General features: G+C 47.2%; 1 protein-coding gene across 2 annotated transcripts in view; it reads left to right on the top strand.

Annotated features, from left to right (window-relative positions):
* ROR1 (receptor tyrosine kinase like orphan receptor 1) overlaps window positions 1-22,590 on the top strand; it is a 378,939-nt gene that overhangs the window by 220,046 nt on the left and 136,303 nt on the right. The window lies entirely within an intron of this gene.

The raw sequence follows: 22,590 nt of genomic DNA, 5'->3' as shown, positions 1-22,590 counted from the left end.
GCCCTTTCTCTGTTCTCCTGGTTGCATTTTCCATGTTGTGTCACGGCGATTGACACACCTAGACATCTCGCCCTCAACCCTGAAAATCCCAGTAGGTAAAATATCTGTCTTGTTCTTAATTTCCATCACAAAATCTCACACAGACGGCTGTTCATAGGAAATCCTCAATACGTGTGTGTGGAATGATGAGTCACACGACATGTGAGGACATAGAGAGGAGGGGCCACATCCACATCTATGTGTGCAGAGACATTACTAAGTTTCCGCTGGAGTTCAGGCATGATTCTAGGTTCGGGGATTCTCATGATAAAAGGAGCTCGAAAGTCATGGTCCAGAATCGCCTTTGATGATCGGCTCTCTTTTATCTGTTCACTGGGAGTTGTATTTTCCTGAGGGGAGAGAATGTTACAAAACAGTAATAGGCGAAGTTATTTTGCTGGTTATATATTTTTAGGTATTTTAGGGTGATGGGATGAGAGGAGATGTCTCTTCACCTTAAACCAAAGGATGAGTTGTTGCTAAATTCGATCTGGGCATTCTTTTTCTAATGAAGGATTAGAATAGGGACTGCATGTTATTCCTCTCCATCTCCAGCACCAAGCACCATGCCTAGGAGGCAGTCGGTGTTCAACCAGTGTTTACAAATGGTTTCTAAAGACACTAAACATTAACTCATTGCCCACTCTGTCAGCACTGTGCCCAGTGCTCTCGAGAGTCTGAACCTGATTGGCCAACCAGAAAGACGACTTGACTGCACAGCACACATCAGTGCATGCTGGAGGGCAGCAGAGCACCCGCGAGGGACCTGGCCTGCAGCCTTTGTGTTTCTACTACACCTACGCGGAGTTGGCACTAAGTGTCAGTGGTCATGAACCCACTGGCCAAAGGGCTGAACTCAGGCAGGCCTCAAACTTTGTGGTTTGTTCAACAGGCTCTTTCCAGGGATTTGTGGTGTATTCTTTCTCTAGAAGATAATGAGTGTGTGGTCTTTCATCCCCACTTAGAATAAAAGAGAAAGCTGATTAATCTATTCATTCATTGATCACATCTTCAGTGCTTCCTACTCGGGTCTGGGCACTGTCTGAAGAATCAGGATCGAAAGATGAATCATACAAAGGTCTCTGTCCTCCACAAGGGAAAGACTGATATCTCAATGCTTACTTATAACCTTCTGGTGAGAGTGATAGACTGGGCTGTCAAGGGACAATTATCTAATCACAGAGAAATGCTGGTGGAAATATACAGTGGGGGGAATCCATTTCCAGACGGGTGTGCAAAAAGCAGGAGTCCCCAGGTGCCAGACACGAAGAGCAAGCGCAGTGATGGAGCAGCGATCCGCGAGAAGGAGTTAAACAGAAGGTCCTATGAAAACATGGGAAGTATGCATGGTTCTTACGGGCTAAAGTTTCAGTACCCACGGGGCTGAGAGCTGAGGCCATAGCAAACAACCTCCTGCATAGCTAGCCGTCAGTGAGGAATGACTGGCCGGAGCATGAAATGAGGACGTTTCTGCTGAGGTTCTGGGATGGAAGTCTGTCAACCACCCTGGCTCCCTGGGATCGCCCCGGAGAAATCCAAACCAAGCCTACGCCGAGCATGGGTACGGGGTTGGGTCCTTCTCCTGTAGTGTGCAAGCCACAAGCTAAGATCATGTAAAAACTTGGTGTGGAATTAATGAAACTATGAGGTAGTGACAGGGGACAACCTAAAAGCAAGTCATGAAAGTATCTCAACATCCCAGTGCATGGGGATCTTCCACCAAAAACAAAATTTGAAAACTCGAAACAACAGCAGCAAGCTCCTGCTGATGTTAAGTTCCTTTTAAATATCACAGTGCCACCCTTCGCGAGAGTCAGCAGTTAGGACACGTGGACAGTTTCCTATGCTAGAAACTAAAGGCAATGGAGCATCTGAGAGTAGAGCTGTTGTTAGAAAGGGGTTCACGATGAAAGAGGAATAGAAACTACAGGGCAAGTACAGGATAATATGACAGAAAAGTAGACATTTTATTTATTTATTTTTAACTTTTTTTTTTTATCATCTTCAGATAGAGCAGGGAAGAGAGAGAGAAAGAGAGAGAAACATTGATGTGAGAGAGACACATCAAGTGGTTGCCGCCCATACGAACTGCAACCGAGGTACGTGCCCTTAGCAGGAACCGAACTCAGGACGCTCTGGTAGGCGGGCAGACGCTCTAACTGGCCAGGGCAAAAATAGACATTAAAAATTCATCAAATGGGCTAAACAACAGGTGCATTCAACGAAGGAGAGAAATGGTGAACTGGAAGATAAATTTGAAATAATACGGTGGTGAAGAGAACGGACTCTGGAGCCAAGGCGGCTGCGTTCACATCCTGCCCGACGACCGGCGTCCTGCGTGACTGGGCTAGCCACTCCTCCTCGCCGTGCTTGGTCTGCCCATTTGTCGGATGAGAAAGTAAACGTTGCCTCATATGGTTGCTGTGAAAATTGATCTGGCTAGTAAATCTGATAAACTAATTGGAGAATAAGAAGTAACAGCTGGTTTTGGTTAATGTGGTTATTACTTTGGGCTTGATAATAAAAAATACAAACATAGGTGCTTTGGCAGGCCCGCGAGAAAGGCGCATTTTAGGCTTGGAGGAGGGACTTCAGGGCCTGTGGACTCAGCACGCATCCGCAGCTGGCCTTACAGGTGAGTGCTCACCCATGCAGCACCACACTTAGCCTGGTGAACAAGATTGTCCACGGGCTTGCCCCTGTCGACTCCTGTCCCCTCACCTACACGCCATATGTTGTGTTCCATTTGTCTCAACGACCTGCCTCCTAATTTCCTAAATATATCTTTAGGGGCATGCCTTTGTTCACGCAGTTTCTTCTGACAGCATATCTTGAACCCCGTTCTACGCTTCGCCAACTCCTTCTTTAGGTCAGCATGGCCTTAGACACCCACTCACGTCCTTTCCCCGCAGTGCGCCTGCTGGGCATAGAGCTGAGCAAGACAGGCAGTGCTTGGTGGACCTTACATTCTGAAGGAGAGACAGGCAGGGAATTCCTTCCACCCCACTGACCATGCTGTCAACAGGGCCCCCAGAATATTTCACGTGTGGGTACCATATCTCTTTATGTCTGTGTTGAGCGGAGTCTTGACTGCGCTGTATTGAAATGGTCTGCTTTGTGCCTGCCTCTTTCAAGTCAGGGCTGTCTTATCTGTGGGCGTGCTCGTATTGCACAATGTCTGGTGTGTAGTAGACAACCTGGTGTTAAGTTGTATGGGTTGAATACCATCTGTGCCAGTTCACAGCTACCGCGTGGGGATACCTGCCAGGTGTAGTGCACTTGCTAAGCCTGCTGCACGCTTCACTGGAGCTCACGTCGCCCTGGGCAGGAGAACAGAGAGGGGACGGGCTCATGCCAGTTAAAGGACTTGGCTGTGGGCACAGCGGGTGAATGCGGTGCCAAGGTTCCCACCAAGGCCTCAGGCCAAATTCAGCATGGCAGCTGATAACACTGTCTGCCTTGCATTTATAGCTCCTGTTCCTGGGGGGGCAGTTACATGCTGAAGCAGTAAAATAAAACTCATCGTGTGATATTCTTTAATATCTTTCTCTTGGCTACTCTGTTGCACCCATCAATCCTACCCTGGCTCCCCAGCCTCACTCAGGTCCTGGTTTGCTGTTAACCCAGTCGGGTCAGTGGCACTAAACAGTGGCCTTTCCAACAGGAAATGAAATTTAAAAGAGACAAGACCACCAGGGAAGACCCGTTGAAAGCCACTATTGATGGGGCATGGGGGTAATTTCTGAAACAAATGCTTCAGAATCAAGTGCCTCCTAAAGTAAATGGATCCACAGGGGCCCAACCTCAGCTTCCCCAGGGGGTCCTCCGGTGGGGTGTGATGAGGGCTCTTTCCCTTCTTCCATTTTCAGTCACATGAGGTCTCAGAGGTTCTCTATAGAAAGCCAAATGTTTCTTTTGGAGAAAGGACTGGAAATTGTACCCCTAGGTAGCAGAAAGGGAGGGAGCCTACTACTTTAAAAAAATACTGAGGCCTGCTTCCAACTGCAAATAGTTCTCTGTGCTGACAGCCCTGATTTGGGGGCCTTTTGCCCTGGCTTGCTTTTCTAAACGGAGAGCTGGCTTTCTTCACGACCTTGGAGTTTCACGCGTAGTAGGGATGTGCACAGCATGGTCCTCATGAGCGTGAGCTCTGGCATTACTGTCTCTGAGCTTCCTTCGCTCACCTGTGCAGTGGAAGCATTGGTATCACCTCCGATGTTTTCCTGGCTGAGAAACACACCTATGGGCCGCACCTGTGTTGTGCCATAGGCCTGCTGCCTGCGTAGTCACAAGATGATACATGCTGGGCTCGGCCCCTTAGCCCACCTCCTCCATGAGACCTTGACCAGCAGGGGGCTGTGACCAGGCTCTCTAGTTCAGGGGTGGTTGCTTTCTCTTGTTCTCCTTCTCTGCTACTTGATTTGTCCATGGCACATAAAGGGTCTATTGGAATGGTACTGACTGGCCTTAGCTTGCAGCTTAGTCCACAGCTAGTCCGAATGCGGCGGCTGAGTCCTTTCCTCCTGCAACGAATTGTGTGTATTGGGAGCATGGCAGTGGGCAAAGGGGATGGGTCGGGGGCTGCAGCAGGAGCCTCGGTACTCGGCGAGCTGAAGGACAGTCCTCCTGGGACCGAAGTCTCTGACAGCTCATCCCTCTTTGTTTCATTTACAAAACTGGTGAACTTGCTGGGGTAGCCACAGGGTGTTTAATACAGCCCCATTTCTGCAGGGTTGGGCCTCACTCATACCTTCCTATTATTGATAGCATCATTTTCCTTAAAGGACTGACATTGTCCTGCCACTATCAACAACAAAAGCACTTGGAACTTCAGACCTCCTCTGGGGAAGTGATGTCGACTCTAAAGGGTTGTCAGAGGGCTGGATAAAGTGTGAAGCTGGGTGAAGTGTGAAGTTGGGTGAAGGGAGAAGCTGGGTGAAGTGTGAGCTGGGTGAAGTGTGAAGCTGGGTGAAGTGTGAAGCTGGGTGAAGTGTGAGCTGGGTGAAGTGTGAAGCTGGGTGAAGGGTGAGCTGGGTGAAGTGTGAAGTTGGGTGAAGTGTGAGCTGGGTGAAGTGTGAAGCTGGGTGAAGTGTGGAGCTAGGTGAAGTGGAGCTGGGTGAAGTATGAGCTGGGTGAAGGGTGAAGTTGGGTGAAGTGTGAGCTGGGTGAAGTGTGAGCTGGGTGAAGTGTGAAGTTGGGTGAAGTGTGAGCTGGGTGAAGTGTGAAGCTGGGTGAAGTGTGAAGCTGGGTGAAGTGTGAAGCTGGGTGAAGTGTGAGCTGGGTGAAGGGTGAAGTTGGGTGAAGTGTGAGCTGGGTGAAGTGTGAAGCTGGGTGAAGTGTGAAGCTGGGTGAAGTGTGAGCTGGGTGAAGTGTGAAGCTGGGTGAAGTGTGAAGTTGGGTGAAGGGTGAAGCTGGGTGAAGGGTGAGCTAGGTGAAGGGTGAGCTGGGTGAAGTGTGAAGCTGGGTGAAGTGTGAGCTGGGTGAAGTGTGAAGCTGGGTGAAGTGTGAGCTGGGTGAAGTGTGAAGCTGGGTGAAGTGTGAAGCTGGGTGAAGTGTGAGCTGGGTGAAGTGTGAAGCTGGATAAGGTGAAACTGGGTGAAGTGTGAGCTGGGTGAAGTGTGAGCTGGGTGAAGTGTGAAGCTGGGTGAAGGGTGAAGCTGGGTGAAGGGTGAAGTTGGGTGAAGTGTGAGCTGGGTGAAGTGTGAGCTGGGTGAAGTGTGAGCTGGGTGAAGTGTGAAGCTGGGTGAAGTGTGAGCTGGGTGAAGTGTGAAGCTGGGTGAAGTGTGAGCTGGGTGAAGTGTGAAGCTGGGTGAAGTGTGAGCTGGGTGAGGTGTGAGCTGGGTGAAGGGTGAAGTTGGGTGAAGGGTGAAGCTGGGTGAAGTGTGAGCTGGGTGAAGTGTGAGCTGGGTGAAGTGTGAAGCTGGGTGAAGTGTGAAGCTGGGTGAAGTGTGAGCTGGGTGAAGTGTGAAGCTGGATAAGGTGAAACTGGGTGAAGTGTGAGCTGGGTGAAGGGTGAGCTGGGTGAAGTGTGAGCTGGGTGAAGTGTGAAGTTGGGTGAAGGGTGAAGTTGGGTGAAGGGTGAAGCTGGGTGAAGTGTGAGCTGGGTGAAGTGTGAAGCTGGATAAGGTGAAACTGGGTGAAGTGTGAAGCTGGGTGAAGTGTGAGCTGGGTGAGGTGTGAGCTGGGTGAAGTGTGAAGTTGGGTGAAGGGTGAAGTTGGGTGAAGGGTGAAGCTGGGTGAAGTGTGAGCTGGGTGAAGTGTGAAGCTGGGTGAAGTGTGAAGCTGGGTGAAGTGTGAGCTGGGTGAAGTGTGAAGCTGGATAAGGTGAAACTGGGTTAAGTGTGAGCTGGGTGAAGGGTGAGCTGGGTGAAGGGTGAAGCTGGGTGAAGGGTGAAGCTGGGTGAAGGGTGAAGTTGGGTGAAGTGTGAGCTGGGTGAAGTGTGAGCTGGGTGAAGTGTGAAGCTGGGTGAAGTGTGAGCTGGGTGAAGTGTGAAGCTGGATAAGGTGAAACTGGGTGAAGTGTGAGCTGGGTGAAGTGTGAAGCTGGGTGAAGGGTGAGCTGGGTGAAGTGTGAAGCTGGATAAGGTGAAACTGGGTGAAGTGTGAGCTGGGTGAAGTGTGAAGCTGGGTGAAGTGTGAGCTGGGTGAAGTGTGAAGCTGGATAAGGTGAAACTGGGTGAAGTGTGAGCTGGGTGAAGGGTGAGCTGGGTGAAGAGTGAAGCTGGGTGAAGGGTGAAGTTGGGTGAAGTGTGAGCTGGGTGAAGTGTGAGCTGGGTGAAGTGTGAAGCTGGGTGAAGTGTGAGCTGGGTGAAGGGTGAAGTTGGGTGAAGTGTGAGCTGGGTGAGGTGTGAGCTGGGTGAAGGGTGAAGCTGGGTGAAGGGTGAAGCTGGGTGAAGGGTGAAGCTGGGTGAAGTGTGAAGCTGGGTGAAGTGTGAGCTGGGTGAAGTGTGAGCTGGGTGAAGTGTGAGCTGGGTGAAGTGTGAGCTGGGTGAAGTGTGAGCTGGGTGAAGTGTGAAGCTGGATAAGGTGAAACTGGGTGAAGTGTGAGCTGGGTGAAGGGTGAAGTTGGGTGAAGTGTGAAGCTGGGTGAAGTGTGAGCTGGGTGAAGTGTGAAGCTGGGTGAAGTGTGGAGCTAGGTGAAGTGGAGCTGGGTGAAGTATGAGCTGGGTGAAGGGTGAAGTTGGGTGAAGGGTGAAGTTGGGTGAAGTATGAGCTGGGTGAAGTGTGAGCTGGGTGAAGTGTGAAGCTGGGTGAAGTGTGAGCTGGGTGAAGTGTGAAGCTGGGTGAAGTGTGGAGCTAGGTGAAGTGGAGCTGGGTGAAGTATGAGCTGGGTGAAGGGTGAAGTTGGGTGAAGGGTGAAGTTGGGTGAAGTGTGAGCTGGGTGAAGTGTGAAGCTGGGTGAAGTGTGAGCTGGGTGAAGTGTGAAGCTGGGTGAAGTGTGAGCTGGGTGAAGGGTGAAGCTGGGTAAAGTGTGAGCTGGGTGAAGTGTGAGCTGGGTGAAGTGTGAAGCTGGGTGAAGTGTGAGCTGGGTGAAGTGTGAAGCTGGGTGAAGTGTGAAGCTGGGTGAAGTGTGAAGCTGGGTGAAGTGTGAGGTACCCTCTCAGCCTGTAGCGCAGAAGCACTTGCTGCAGGCAGTTCTGTTGCCCCGCCCCTTCTGATTCCCAAGGGGAGGGTAGTATGATCTGGGAAGGAGCTTCACTCTAGTCCCAACCCAACTCCACGATCATCATGAAGCTCCAGTGCTTCCTGGTCCAACACGGTTCCACTAGCCCCCTGAGGCTGCTGGGCCCCTGAGATGAGGCCAGTTCACGATGCGGTTAGTGTAATTGTACAGCAGAAGCTGCATGCCAGAGGCTTTAACAGGAAGAAAGGACTGAATAACTCAGTCATAATTTTTTTTATTGATTTCACATTGAAGTGATAACTTTTCACATATTGAATTGTGTGACATCTATTATTTAAATTAATTGTGTCCAATTCTTATATATGTGGCTACTAAACAATTTAACATTACACGTGTCCCTTATATTATCTTTCTCTTCAAAGGTGCCACTCTAATGAAACTGCAGCTGGGACCTCAGAGTGATCTAACCTGTGTAGCACATGTTCTCACATCTGCCCCCACCTTAATATTCTAGGAACTAGAATTCTATAGAGAGAATTTTTTTCTAAAACTGATCGTGTGTATGTGGTGTGTGTGTAATGCTTAAAAATAGATAAAGTACTTTATGTCTAATGGTTTAACATCACTGATTATAATCTGATCATTAACTCTCAGGGAAAGGCAGTGTTCAGTCTCCCTTCTGTGGAGAAAAGTTTTGTAGGTTGCCAGTCCAAAGCACAGAGGGATTCTACTTTCATGATGGTTACCCAGGGCTGTGATGGCCAAGCCAGGAAGTCCTGGGCCCTAATGGTCCAGCATTGCCTGTCTCTCCGGCTTCACCTTGCACTGTTCTGCCCAGCAGGCTGTGCTCCAGCCACACTAGCTTCCTTTAGGGAAAGGAACCTGCAAGATGATGGCTATGGATTCTGTCCAAAAGAGATGGAATAGTCTGTCGTGGTTCTTCAAAGCCTGCTCGAAGGGGCGGAGTTTGCCATGTGGCGCCACGCAGGGGGGCGGAGAGCCAGCCTCGCTACTCAGTGGTCCTTGCAGCCAGTCATTTCAGCTCCAGCTCTGGCTCCCGCCCCTCACATCAGCCTTCGTGTCCCTTCCCCTGAGTGCCTGTCTGTTCAGCGTTCAGCCTAGACGCACAGGCCCCAGGGTGTTCTGCAAGTGCCCATGGCTGTGTGAGGAGCACAGGTGATGGGTGCTTTAAAGAAGTATGTAGCCCGGCTGGTGTGGCTCAGTGGTTGAGTGTTGACCCGTGCACCAAGAGGTCGCTGGTTGATTCCCAGATTGTGGACCCAATCCCCAGTGGGGGGCATGCAGGAGGTGGCCAATTGATGCTCTCTCATATCAATTTTTCTATCTCTCCCTCTCTCTAAAATCAATAAAGAAAAAAAAATTTTTTTTTAAATATATAAACGTACTTGTTTGAAAACAGACTGTGACCCTGGAACAAAGGATTCTCACATCTTCCCTGCCAGCCAGCTGCAGCCACCTGAGGTAGGGGCCAGCCCTTCATTTTCTCGGGCCTGTTTCCTGGGAGCTTACATGCACACACCACCATGTCAGCCCTACTGAGCTTGCAGGGGAAGTTGGTCCGCAGACAGGACAAACCCCTGTTTGGGAGGACGACGCACAGAGGAAGGCAGTGAGGCCTTCGGCAGGCGGTGAGCTCTGCAACCCATTACAGACATCATTAGGAGGCGGTGGAGTGTGGGGAACCTGCTCTTAGACAAGGCTGGGAATTTCTGCATTCCTGTGCCAGGCAAGATTTCCTGTAGGGCCATGAGAAGCTCACTAATCATCTCTTTAGTTCCAGGCGATATTACTTCAGGGCAGATCCTGTCAAGGCCCCATGCTTAAATATCTCTTTGCCTGAGTTTATTCCATCAAATGCTTCATTTGCTTTAAAAAATGCTTCGAGCTTTAGCTGGTCCAGCCGCTTAGCTGGTCCACATGCCTTGGAGGGCTCCTAGCTCTACCCCCAATTGCTGCAACCAAGAGTCACTCATTTTCTGCAAATTAGTTCATTGGGCTTTAACCAGACCTAACCAGCCACTGGCATATGGTTGTGTAGAACTCACACTGACTTGCAAGAATTTTCTATCCACGCCTTTATTTGTCTTTTGAACTCAGAAAGCTATGTTTTCCTGGAGGTCCTTCTAGGTTCTAACTTCAGTTCTTTTCCCAACAGTTATATGCACTCATTCATTCAGAAGTTATTTATGGAGTCACCTGTGTGCCAGGAGGTGTCATACTGAAGACAGTGGTGAAAACACAAACTTCCGTCACGAACCTCGCTGTTGGGTGGAGTTAGCGCATTCCTGTGCAGGAAGCATTGTTACAGCTGATACCTCCTGAATGTCTGTCTGTCTCAGGGGTTGTACTAGACACTGCAGTCACACCAGCATCCAATTTAATGTGCCATGAAACCCTGGGAGGGAGGTACTATTTCGTCCACTTTATAGCCAGGAAAACAAGCTGAGAGAGGTAAAGTCGGTCGGTTACAAAATGGCAGAGCCAGGATTCAAATGCAGGTTTTCTGACGATGCAGTCTATAGTCTCAATAACTACACTTCTAAAATAATAATCCCTGTTTATAGGGAGAAAAGAAAGAATGGGGTTGTAAGCTTTTTAGCTTATAGACTATCTTCTCTGGAAGATGGATATTCTTAATAACCCTCAGATGATTTTTAAAAATGTGTGTTTTTTCTCGAATTTCCACACTTTATTCAATTACTATACTTTTTTTTTTTTTAATCCTCACTCAAGGATATGTTTGTTGATTTAGAGAGAGAGAGAGAGAGGCTGCCTCCTGCATGTGCCCTGACCAGGAATCGAACCCTCAACTTTTGGTTGTACCAGATTATGCGCCAACCAATTGAGCACCTGGCCCAGGCTGAAAAACTTTTAATAGTGCAGCCTCACTGAAGACAAGAGCTCGGAGAAAGCCCTTCTGTTGGCGATCAGCATCTCTCTGCTAACGATTCTTAGTGGCAACCAGGCTGATCGTGACGGTCTAATCAAACTTTGGGCCCAGATAACAGGTAAATCCTAGGCAGACCTCATATGCTGGCCTTAAAATTAGTGCCACTTTGGTGCTGAGTACAAGAAGCGTCCTGTAGCGAGCCGACATCACCCACGGTAGCCCATCCCTCCGGTGCCACGTCAACCTGCTAGGCAGTTTCTTCTCGGTGGTCGGCAGCCAAGAGATTTGGGAAAGACCTGGGGAACTCTTGAAAGACTGCTCTACAATCCAGCTAAATGGTTTGGGTCCTGGGTCAGCTGAAACAGCCTCACTTACTCTTGTTTCAGGAAAGCTAAGGTCTCCACGAGACTTCTATTAGGAAGATGGTCTCAGCTGCGCAGCTCTTTTGAGAGGAGGTGGGCCTGGAGGGGCTCCTGTATCTCCATGCTGAGTGACCCTTAGAGGTCATGCAGTCCAACTTTCTAGCTGATATGTGACTCTCTGCTCCCAGAATCTTCCTAATTGGTTCTACATTAGTGCTTTCTTTCTAATTAGCACACTTCTCCATTAACATTTTCCTTAGTGTCATTACATAAGGCTAACCTGTTTTTGTCTTTGAGAAGTCCTAAGGTTAGGTTGGTCTTTCTTATGCTGAGCCAACTGGTCTCCATTCTCGTTCTTTCTGCCGTGTCTACTCAGAAAGTGGAGGGAGGCTGTTCCTGGGACTTTGTAGTCACGCTGGCCTGGGTCTCTGCTCTGGTGCTCAGTAGCTGGATGGCCTTGGGTAAATTTCTTAACCTCTTTGAGCCCCCTTTGGTCATTTATAAAATGGGAATTCAAGAATTCCTATTATGACACCTTCTTACTTTGAGAAGGATAAAGTTAAAGGCTGGCGCAAAAGGACATTGACTCTACCTTACTTAGCACTGTGTGTGGTCATGACTTGACTATGACTTGAGTTTTTCTTCAGTTCTAAGCTTCTAAGGCGTGTTATGTAGTGTTTGAAACAGTGTGTTATAGACTTATTTTGATTAATAAAGAAAGCCGCCCTGGCCAGTTTGGCTCAGCGGTTAGAGCGTCGGCCTGCGGTCTGGAGAGACCCGGGTTCGGTTCCCACTAAGGGCACGTACTTCGGTTGCAGTATGTCTCTGGCCCTGGTTGGTCGTGCGGGTGGCAGCCAGTCGATGTGTCCCTTCACGTCGATGTTTCTTTCTCTCTCTCCCTTCCTCACTCTCCCTCCCACTCTGTCTGTACAGAAAATGGAAAAATATCCTCGGGTGAGGATAAAAAAAAGAAAGAAAGAAAGAAAGCCAAAAAGCATCTGTAGATAAATGTGTAAGTACACTGAAAAAGGAGTCAGAATCAATGTCATATTAATTTAAGCTATCTGTTATGAAACTTATAGTGTCCTCATTAATTCCAGTGTCGCTTTGAAAAATGACAGATGGTCTTTGGGGGCCTTTCCTATCCTGAGGCCGAGGACCTGGAGCACACCTAGACCTCATGCGGTTCTTTTAAGGACTGGGGGTGGGGTGGGGGTCATGCATGGCAGTGGTGGTGCATTATCATTATATTCTTGTCCAAAGAATCTCCTTTTTCTCTGGCTAAACAATTTCCATTACTTTCATTATTTCTCCTTCTAACTTGTTTTCCAGATCCTTCCCCATAAAAGGTGGCCTCTGGAAGTGAACACACGATTATCCAGGTGGACCTGGATTCTATAGGATGCAGCAGGACCATCTCCTTCATTTTGCACTTTTATTTCTGCAACCAAAATTCTCAGCTTCTGGTAGCATCATCCTATTGACTTATGATGAGCTTGCAGTTAACTAAATCTCTTGTGAGGTTCTCACAATTTTGGCCATTTCTCTTTTCTCATCCTTTGGTATTTAGTGTTTTATGTCTCAGTACTCACTAATCCTATCATACCTATTCTTATAATATTTCAACATGTTTGATTTGTCATAGTATTTGATGCTCTCGTTTTGGCATATGCGTAACCTGCTAACATTGTCTTTTATATTAATCAGTCCCTCATCTAAGACACTGATATAACTGTTGGCTGGAAAAGGATACAGACAGATCCCTCATCATGATTACATCTTGTCTTGTTGCCAGTGTGGAGAACTGCCTCTCTAACAAGTGTGTATAGTTCAGATTATGTTTTTAAGAGTCTACAGACCTTTCTAAACATATTTCTGTTTCTCTGAACTTTTTCAGAGCAGCAGTTCCATTTTGTCTCAGTAAGTCATTCGAGAAGCATTTGTAGGTGCTGGGTGCAGAAACCAATCACGTGTCTGTCTTCAAGATGCTCACAGTCTAGTGGGAAAAACAGCATCAGACTAAAAAGAAGTAGGTGCATAACTGCAGGAGTGTATCTCCAAATACAGTCCAATGGGGAGCCTGGGCCTCCATGTGAATTTTGGGATGACACAAGTTCATAGCATCCACCTTGAAACATTTCATACATTTTCATTTTGCTGCGCTTTTGTTTATGCTGGTCCCCCAGTGTAAACTTTCGACCTTTCAAAATCCTTCCAGTTCTTGAACACCCAACTCAAATGACACTTCTCATGAAGCCTCCTCTGGTTTTCCTATCAAATTTAATTACTTTTGTCCTGGCCAGTTTGGCTCAGTGGTAGAGCATTAGCTAGCAGACCAATGAGTCAGGCGTTCGATTCCTGTAAAGGGCACATACCTTGGTTGTGGTTTGACCTTGGCCCTGGTCAGGGTCATGTGGAAGGCAATCAGTCAATGTGTCCCTCTCACACTGATGTTTCTCCCTCTCTCCCTCCCACTCTATGTGAAGATAAATAGAAAAATATCCTCAGGTGAGGATTAAAAAAAAAAAGTTAAAAAATCTAATTATTCTTCCTCCTACACAATAATAATACTTTAACTGTATTTTAATGTAGCCCCAATTTTACCCAGACGGTGTTTCACATTTAGGCCCTTTGAAGGCAGGGATCCTGGCTTAACATGCTCCCAGTTGGTCTGCCCCCGATTTCTGTTGGTGCTCTCTGAAGGTATGACTGGGGTTATTCATTAGTTCTCAGGAATCGGGGAGGCCGTTTGGTGGCTTTAGGCCAGAGAAGAAAAGGCCACAGGGAGCCTCATGACTCCCCAAGCGCTGGAAGTGATGCCTTACAGGAGGAAGAAAAAATGGTCCCCTGTTCCCTGGGACATTTGAATCGAGATCACCAGGTAAAAGTTACAATGTAGCCGATTTCAGCCCAACAGATGGAAGACCTTTTTAATTTACAAAAAAAAAGCTAAAAGAGGAAGAAAACGAACACTCGCTGATAACCAAGAGCTAAACACTGCTGCTCTACACACATTTCTGTTCCCACATAGTCTTATAAAATAGTGCCCCCTTTTGCCCTGGCCGGTTTGGCTCAGCAGTTAGAGCGTTGGCCTGCGGACCAGAGAGTCCCGGGTTCGGTTACCGCTAAGGGCACGTACCAAAAAAAAAAAAAAAAAGTTTCCCCTTTCATAGATGGAAAACAAAAACCCCAAAGGCCAAAGACCCCGTGTAATTTTACATGGATAGTCTGGGTCCTTTGCCTGTTCCGTCGTGAGGACGCTGTCTCCCTCCTCAAACTGCCTGAGCTTTCTCAGGAGCCCTGTACCAGGGGTGCACTGGGTGTTGCTGTAGCCAACACTTCAGTTCTTTTTTCCATCTCTAAAGTCCCATGACTCAGAAGTGTTCAGTCCCTGACATCAGTTTAATGGGAATAGACCTGTAAAACCTATCTTCTGTCATCCTTTTATCAAAGAAATATAACACGCTTATGAAGATGACTACAAGTTATCATTACAGTATTTCACGTGTTGTTGGTCTCGTTAGTTGCTATCTGTGAAACTGTTTGGAGGACACAGTTTTGGAAATACCCATATTAAAAACCTCGACTTGGTCCTAGCCAGCGAGGGCTACATTTTTCAAACAGAGCTACTCTATCTGGGAGGAAAAAGCGACAATATTCGTAAATTGTCACCTCTAGAAGTCAGATGGATGAGGTGCTTAGGCCTGTTCTCCGGCTGACAGTCCATGCTGAAGGGGGGTCCCTGCGGACTGAGCTTCAGCCCCCCAGCATCAGCTCCCGGGGCCGGCAGCCAGTGTTTGGAAGCAGCTGACATTTTTCTTTGGTAATTCACGAGTGGAAGTGTCTCCCCGTAAGAATTTGGGTCATCTTGTTCTTCGTCCCAGAGCCAGGCTCTTATCAGACCAGAAGCGTCTCCTCATATAAAATGCATCCAAGTTGAGAAGTTTCTGGATGATAAGGAGAGTTGCTCATTCCAAATACATAACTCTGTTCGTCTGTGGCATCTTATGTTTGGCTACACGGCTTTCTGTACTCGACAGGGCCTTTGAATCTAGAGCTGGTGTACATGTTGGTGGAACTTAGACATAATGAACAATGATCGAGTATATCTCCGCAATTCATGTGGTTTATTTAACTCAGTATCTGTCTTTCCAGTTGTGAAATCATTGCCTTGAATTTGAGCAAAGCCATTGCTCCCGAGTATGTGTGTGTATGTGTGTGTTTTAAATAACATTTTGGCGTGAGCTCTACTCTCTACTCTGCTCCCCCCGTCTCCCCCCGCATCAGAGGAGAGATGAATCACCAGATGACCTGCCAGGAATATCTAAAACCAATTCAGTTTTCTTTTTTGTTTGTTTTTTCAGTTTTTCTTTGACCCTACTTTGTTTCCTCAGAAAATATATCACAGGTACCCTCCTCTTCTTCCATTTTTATTGTATACACTGTGTTGTTCTTGGGTGGAAATGGATGTGGAGAGAGGGAGAGAATGATGTCTGTGAGTATCTTGCAAGGTAGACATGCCATCAAAGCATGACTATGAAGTTGACACTGCCGTGGGGTCATTGAACACACGTGGCGTCCAGTTTAACTACGTGACTCAGAGAGGGGAAGGATTCACTCCATATCCAACAGCATTCTGTGGAGAGACGGAACCAGACCCATTCCCTGGTCCTCACTGCATAGCCTTAAAATATCACAGCTTCCAGGAAGTCTTCCAAATTTGCAATCAAGACCAGACTGGGGAATCAGTCCCCTCGGGGCTGGGAGGAGGCTGTCGGGGCAGCGTGTCTGTTCCTTACTCACAGTCCTGTCACAGACCTCAAGGGTCTGGAACCCACACAGTGAAACCCTCAGTTAATTGCCTGCCATTATTTTCTGCACCCAACTTTTAAAGACAAAGTTAGAAAAGGTAAGAAAATAAATAAGGGATTTATTGAAAAAGCAATATTCTGCTTGGCCTGTGTGGCTCAGTGGACTGAGCTTCATCCCATGGACTGAGAAGTCGCCAGTTCAATTCCCAGTCAGGGCACATGCCCGGGTTGCAGGCTCACACCCCAGTGGGGGGCATGCAGGAGACAGCCGATCAATGTTTCTCTTTCACATCGATGTTTCTATCTCTCCCTAAAAAAATCAATAAAAACATATTTAAAAAGAAAAATGAATATCCTGTATGATTTCACTTAAATGAAGTACCTCGAATAGTCAGATTGATAGAGATGAAGTAGAAGCGTGGTTGTGGGGGTTGGAATGAAGGGAGAATGGGGAGTTGTTGTTTAATGGGAACTAAATGTTTGAGAAGATGAGAAAGTTCTGTGGATGGACAGTGGTGATAGTTGCACATTGGGAATGTACTTAATGCCACTGAACTGTACACTTAAAGGTGGTTAAAAATGGCCCTGGCCAGTTTGGCTCAGCAGTTGAACGTTGGCCTGCAGACCAGAGAGTCCCGGGTTCGGTTCCCGCTAGGGGCATGTACCACAAAAAAAAAAGGTGGTTAAAAATGGCAAATTTTGTGTTCTGTACATTTTACCATGATTAAAGAAGCAATATCTTTGGTACAATCTGGAATGTCCAGACCCTTGTGTGTGTGCAGCCTTCACCAATTCATGCTAGCGTCTATGTGCCTTGCATTCTTCATTTTTAAAGTAATTTTACATGCATGATGATGTTTGATAGTTACCAAAGCTGTCACGCGAAGGGCATGACAGATATCCTTATCCTTATTTTACAGTTGAGTACACTGAGGCTAAATGTTATGAGGCTGACAGGTAGAATAGTTGTTACTGGAACCTAGGGCTTCTAATTCGTGTTCTTGGAGCCCAGCAAGATCCACTTTTATAAAAAGTTAAAGTGATACTTAACATACATACTGTTCTTACTAACCCTGCAAAGTAGACTAATATATTTTATTTTAGTATTATTATTTTTAATTCTCACCTGAGGATATGTTTCTACAGATTTGACGGGGGTGTGGAGAGAGACATCAATCGGTTGCCTCCCGTACTCGCCCCAACCTGTGATTGAACCCCCATCCCAGGCATGTGCCTCGACCAGTAATCGAACCCATGACCTCTTGGGCATGGTTTGACAATCTAACCAACTGAACCACACCACCCAGGGCTAGACTAATATATTTTAGAAAAATCTTCAATAACTTTGAACACTGAGTCCTTTGGAGGAGGTTTCTGCCATGGAAATAAATTAATTTATCCACCCTATTGTCTAAATTCTGATGAACTGAGGTTTTATTGTATAGTAATAATACTGAAAAACAATTATATAGGACTTTTCTATGGACCAGGCACTATTCTAAGTGCCTTAACTAAACTAACTCATTTAACAAAGTGTATTATTTATAATTTACTGAGACTAGCATGTGCTAAATACCCTCTGAAGGGCTTTCAATACTTTTATCTCATTGAATCAACCTAACAGTCTGTCTCAGCAGGTATTACTAGAGTTTGGAGATGTTAAATAAATTGCTGGAGGACGCTGGATTAGAAATGACACAGCCAGGACTCAAATCCAGGTCCGCCTACCTCTTTACTGCTACTCAAACAGATGGCGTAGTGTGCGTCTTTCTAATCACTGTCATCTCCAAATGTTAATTATGTCATTCAAGCGGCTGGGGCAGTGTCCAAGTGTGGATGCTGGTTGGCTCAAAGCTTGCTTCTTGAGGGACTTCTAAGTTTCACCCTGAAATTCTGGCTGGAAATTTGATTCAGTTGCTGAAAGTGGAAGAAATACAGCTTTCATGTTCATGCGCAATTTGCTTTTTCATTTTCTTTTATTATCCTGAGACTTACTGTAAATCACACTTTCCCATCAGTCCTGGGGGTTCTGATTATGTTCCTGGGGTCCAGCTAAGAGCAAGGGCAGTAAATTACTGCCACTCTGTTTGAAAATTTGTTTAGCTTCAGTACATTAGCTGCTTTTGTTTGCTTTTCCACTGGTGGTGTGCACATTTTTATTTCAGAATTGGTGTTTCTTGAATATCTCATTTGTGAATAATGCAGTTTGCAAAATGGAATGATTGGAGAAAATAAAAATATGCAAGAGGGTGTCCTGTTGGCATCTAGAAGATTTTAAAGCATTTATAGCCAAAATGAGTTATCGAGTTCTCTTTCTCCCTCTTACACACACACACACACACACACGCACACACACACACACACACAGTCTCTGCAGTTCCCTGTTCTCTCCATTCTACTCCAGTTCTCAAAAAGCAATTGCAAGGTAGTGAGCAATGCAGCAACTAATATCAGGTAACTACCAAGACATGCCTTCTTCTCGGCTTCTCTAAGTATTTTTGTTTATTTGAAAGATTGATAGATCAGAGGGTCAGGGGACGTGTTTTATTGTAAGTTTCTGGTCCAAATTTCCTGACATTTTCAGTACAAAAAAAAAAATAGAAGAAAGAAAAATAAAGAAAACCTTTTAAAAGGCAAAAATGGGGCTAATAAGAACCAGACCCTAACGTGATTGTCAAAATGTCAAAAATAGCTACTTTTCCTTTATTCAACAGCATTGATCTTGAGGCACCTACCTTTCTGTAGACTTCTAAAGTGATACCCAAATCCTCCATAGCTTTCAGTAATTGGTGTGGGATTTCAGGGGAGACATTTGTTTATGTTTTTCAAACCACATATTTTGATCCAAGGGGCTAGAAAGAAACTCTCTAGCATGCCCTAGCATCCAGAGTTTGAGGTGCCCTCATGAGGCAGCATTGTCGTAACGCTCACAGGAATATTCTGAAGGTTCTAGATCACAATAATTGTGCAGGACCTACATGAGTGTGAAAATTCACTTTCTTCCTGAAATTTGCCAATTTCTCAAGTAGCTTTGGAAAGGATTTCAGTGCACAAGGAGACAGAGCTTAAGTTAGAGAATTTTCATACTTATCAATAATCTGTACAGTGGTTACTTCATTTGCTTGGACTTTGTAATAGACACCTTTCAGGGAGGCTGCCTACTTTACAATAACCCCCTGTGGTCTAATAACTGCTCCCGTGACCCGTGGTGTTGGGCCTTTAGCAGCCGTGGTCATGTGATGTCGCCCTGCCCCTCTGAGGAGAGTTGATTGGACCAGGGCTGGGTACCTTACTCACACTAGGTCAGGCTGGGTCTCTTTCCTGGGAACTGGGAACTGGGCAGAGACAGCCAGTCAGTGTTTGTGAGTTGCTGGTAGTGCCACACGATCAACTTGGGGACCGTAGAAGGATCACCCTCTGCTGTGAATGCAGAGCACTCAAGAACTTTGGTTTGCAAAGAAAGGAGGTTTAAGCAGATACCCAGAGAGAACCGGAGATGGGAGGTGGAGAGAGGGTCCTGACCTGGTTCCCAGCAGCTTTCCAGTGTCAGCTCCTGTTCCTCCAAAGACCTGGCCAGAATCCTTGCCAGGCTTTGTGAGAAGACCCTTGCATCCCGCATTCAATTCCCACCGCCTCCCTGCCCTCCTCACCTTCTCAAACCAGCCGCGTCAGCGTCAGCTGCCTGCAATCCGCGTCTTCACAGGCCGAAGGCCGGCTGTCTCTCCGTGCGTGTTTGATTACGGAGACGGCCGAGTGAACAGCAGGTGAATGTGCGTACTTACTCTTTGGTGCCCTAGGAGGTGTGAGTTGGGAGTGAACCTCAGAGACCTGTCCTCTCATTAGAGAGGTGAGGAAACTGCAGACTGTAGATGTGTTGACGCACCAGGACGTGGTCCCTGCACTTGTCCTCAGAGCAGCCAGTGCTCTTTCCAGGCTGGCCCCCTAGCGCCTGCTACCCATCCCTTTGCCCATCCATCCCTCCACCGAACGAATATAGAGAACACGTTCCTGCTCCGCGACAGGTTCAGGAACATATGCTTTCTGGTTTTTAACAAACTGACCATGTGGTAGGATCACAGATCTTTATGCTCATTGTCACTTCATTCTGTGGGATTCCCTGTCTGCAGGCCCTTTGCTAGCCCATCATCACAGCAAATTTAGAGTATGCTCCCATCATATATTCTCCGTGGCTCTCTTTTCTAGTATCTGTGATAATCTGTGTGCATATCCTCTCTCCTTTGGGAGCCCCTTGAAGGCAGGGACTGTGTGTGAACCATTATTTTTACTTCCTAGCGCAGAATCTGTCATAAGGCATATCTTCAATAAATGTGTACTATTCTAGAGAAGTTATTTCACTCCCTAGAATCTCGAATGGGAACGGTGTTATCAGTTATCTGTAGCTAGGTAACAAACCCCTCTAAACTCAATGGCTTCAACCAGGCATTTATTAGTGTCTCTCCTGGTTCTGGGAGTTGACTGGGCTCCACTGGATGGTTCTTGCTCGGGGCTTCTCGTGTGGTGGCAGTCAGATGGTGGCTGGGGCTGGGCCACCTTGAAGGCTTCATCATTCGCATACCTGGTGCCTGGGCTGAGAGAACTCAGAGCTGGTGGCCGAGACTCAGCTGGGGCTCCAAATGCATCTCTGTCTCCACGGACTCCACAGGGGGCTTCAGAGAAACCAGACTTACCTGGTGGCCGCAGGGACCGCCCTACGAGAAACTTGCATGGGCTCTGGCCTTTTCTAACCTGGCCTCGGAAGCTACTCGGGTCACTTCTGCAACATTCTGTCCATCAGAAGTCACAGAGGCCCCACCAGGGGCATGGAAAGGGGACACAGACTTCACCCTTTGTGGAGACATGTTAATGAATTCGCAGACACCTCTCTGCATCCCTGCTTTATACTTCTTCACCTGCTGATGTGTGAAGGAAAAGGAATACTTTCTCCCTGTCTCGAGGAGCTTGAGTCTGAGCTCCTGGAAGCCATGGTTTCCAGGCAGCTAACGGCTCGTGTCTGGACCCAGTGACGGCTGCTTCCTTTCCAGCTACTTCCTACTCCCGGCCTCCATCACTCACAGGGCTTGGGAGTCATGGGCCTGTGTCCTAGGAGTTGGGATGGGCAAGTGGGCAGGGTGCAGGTGTCACCGTATCCTGATGTTCTTCCGTGCAGGACGCTGCCTTAAGTGTTCTGAAGGAGCAGACAGAAGGCTCGTATTCGGGTCCTGCCAAGAAAGAGTGAGAGACATTTCTGGAAATGGAACTTAAGGAACTAACACAAAAGGGAAAAAATATTTAAGCATAAAGGTGTACATGGAAGCACTTTTTTAAGAGTTCAGGAATAGGAGGGAGAGCTAAATATTCAGCTTTTGAAGAAATCCTTTCATTGTGATCTCTTCTGGCTGCTTTTCCCTGGATTTCTGAGGTCTTACCTAATTGGGGATGAAGAGCTCAGGATACAATATCGGAACCCCAGCAAACCCTCTCCTCATCACGGCCCCTCGCTAGCTCCATCCCCCCTGCCCTGCTGGGTCAGCTCGTCCCAGTGCCTGCACAGGTGTATTTTCTTACTATTCTTATGTTTCCCACTGCTCCCCATGCCTCCCCTCCTGCAAATGCCTGTGCATTCCAGCGAGAGGACAGGAAGTCTGGGGTTTCTCTCCCTCTCCACTCTGCTCTGGGTCTTGCCCACTCTGCCTGATAAAAGGCAGAGGACTGCCTGGCCCCTCGGCCGCCGCTGCGCAGTAACCCTGGCCTGCCCGTTTTGATCTCTCTCCTAAACTCAACACTCAACCTCTTGACCACACACTTAGCTTTTACTCTCACTCTGACTTGTACTTTCAAATGAGATTCTGGAACATCTCTTCCTTTCTTCAAGATCATAAGGGGCGCCTAGGGATAGAGACCGTCTCTCCTCCTTTTCAAAACTCCCACCAATTGCTAGGTGCCACCTCCTGTGGGAGTCCTTCTGTGGTACCAGGCTCAGAAGCCGGTTATGTTCCCCCCTTCTCGGGTCCTCTGTCACCCTGAATACTCAGCTCCCACTCTGATTGTTCTTTCACATGTTTGATTCCATAGCCAGGACGAGAGATCTTTGAACACAGGCACTTAAATCCATTTGTTCGAATATTCATTAATTTTTTTTTTTATGCTCATCTGAGGACATTTTTGCATTTATCTTTGGATAGAGTGGGAGGGAAAGAGGAGGGGATAGAGAGAGAAACATCAATGTGAGAGAGACACATCGACTGGTTACCACCCACACGAGCCCAAAGGGGACAAACCCTAACTGAGGCACATGCTCTTAGTGGGAACTAAACCCAGCACTCTTGGTCCGCAGGCCGATGCTCTAACTGCTGAGCCAAACAGCCAGGGCTATTCGTTAAATTTTTTACACATCTATCTACAGCAAACCTGTGCTAGGCTTAAGGTGCTATGACAAAGGAAAAGGCCTGGTCATAGTCTTGTGTGTTTGATTGCTGCTTTTACTGCTAAGAAAATAGTGTCTGCCCAGCTGGTGTGGCTCAGTGGCTGAGTATTGACCCATGCACTAAGAGGTCACAGGTTTGATTCCCAGTCAGGGCACATGCCCAGGTTGTGGACCTGATCCCTGGTGTGGGGCATGCAGGAGACAGCTAGTCGATGTTCTTTCTCATCGATGTTTCTCTCTCTCTCTCTCTCCCTCTCCCTTCCTCTCGCTCTAAAAATCAATAAAGAAAAAAATTAAATTAAAAAAAAGAAAGAAAATAATATCCACCTCAATTGTCATTTCCAGATTGCTTAGTACTTTTCTGTTTTCTTGAAAAACCACTGGTGCAGATAATATCTACTTTTTGAGGAATTTGGTTC

Source organism: Molossus molossus, unplaced genomic scaffold, assembly GCF_014108415.1.
Source record: "Molossus molossus isolate mMolMol1 unplaced genomic scaffold, mMolMol1.p scaffold_m16_p_12, whole genome shotgun sequence".
In the NCBI taxonomy this organism is placed as follows: Eukaryota; Metazoa; Chordata; class Mammalia; order Chiroptera; family Molossidae; genus Molossus; species Molossus molossus.
Note: the sequence above shows the minus strand (reverse complement) of the source record. Positions and strands in the feature narration are given on the sequence as shown.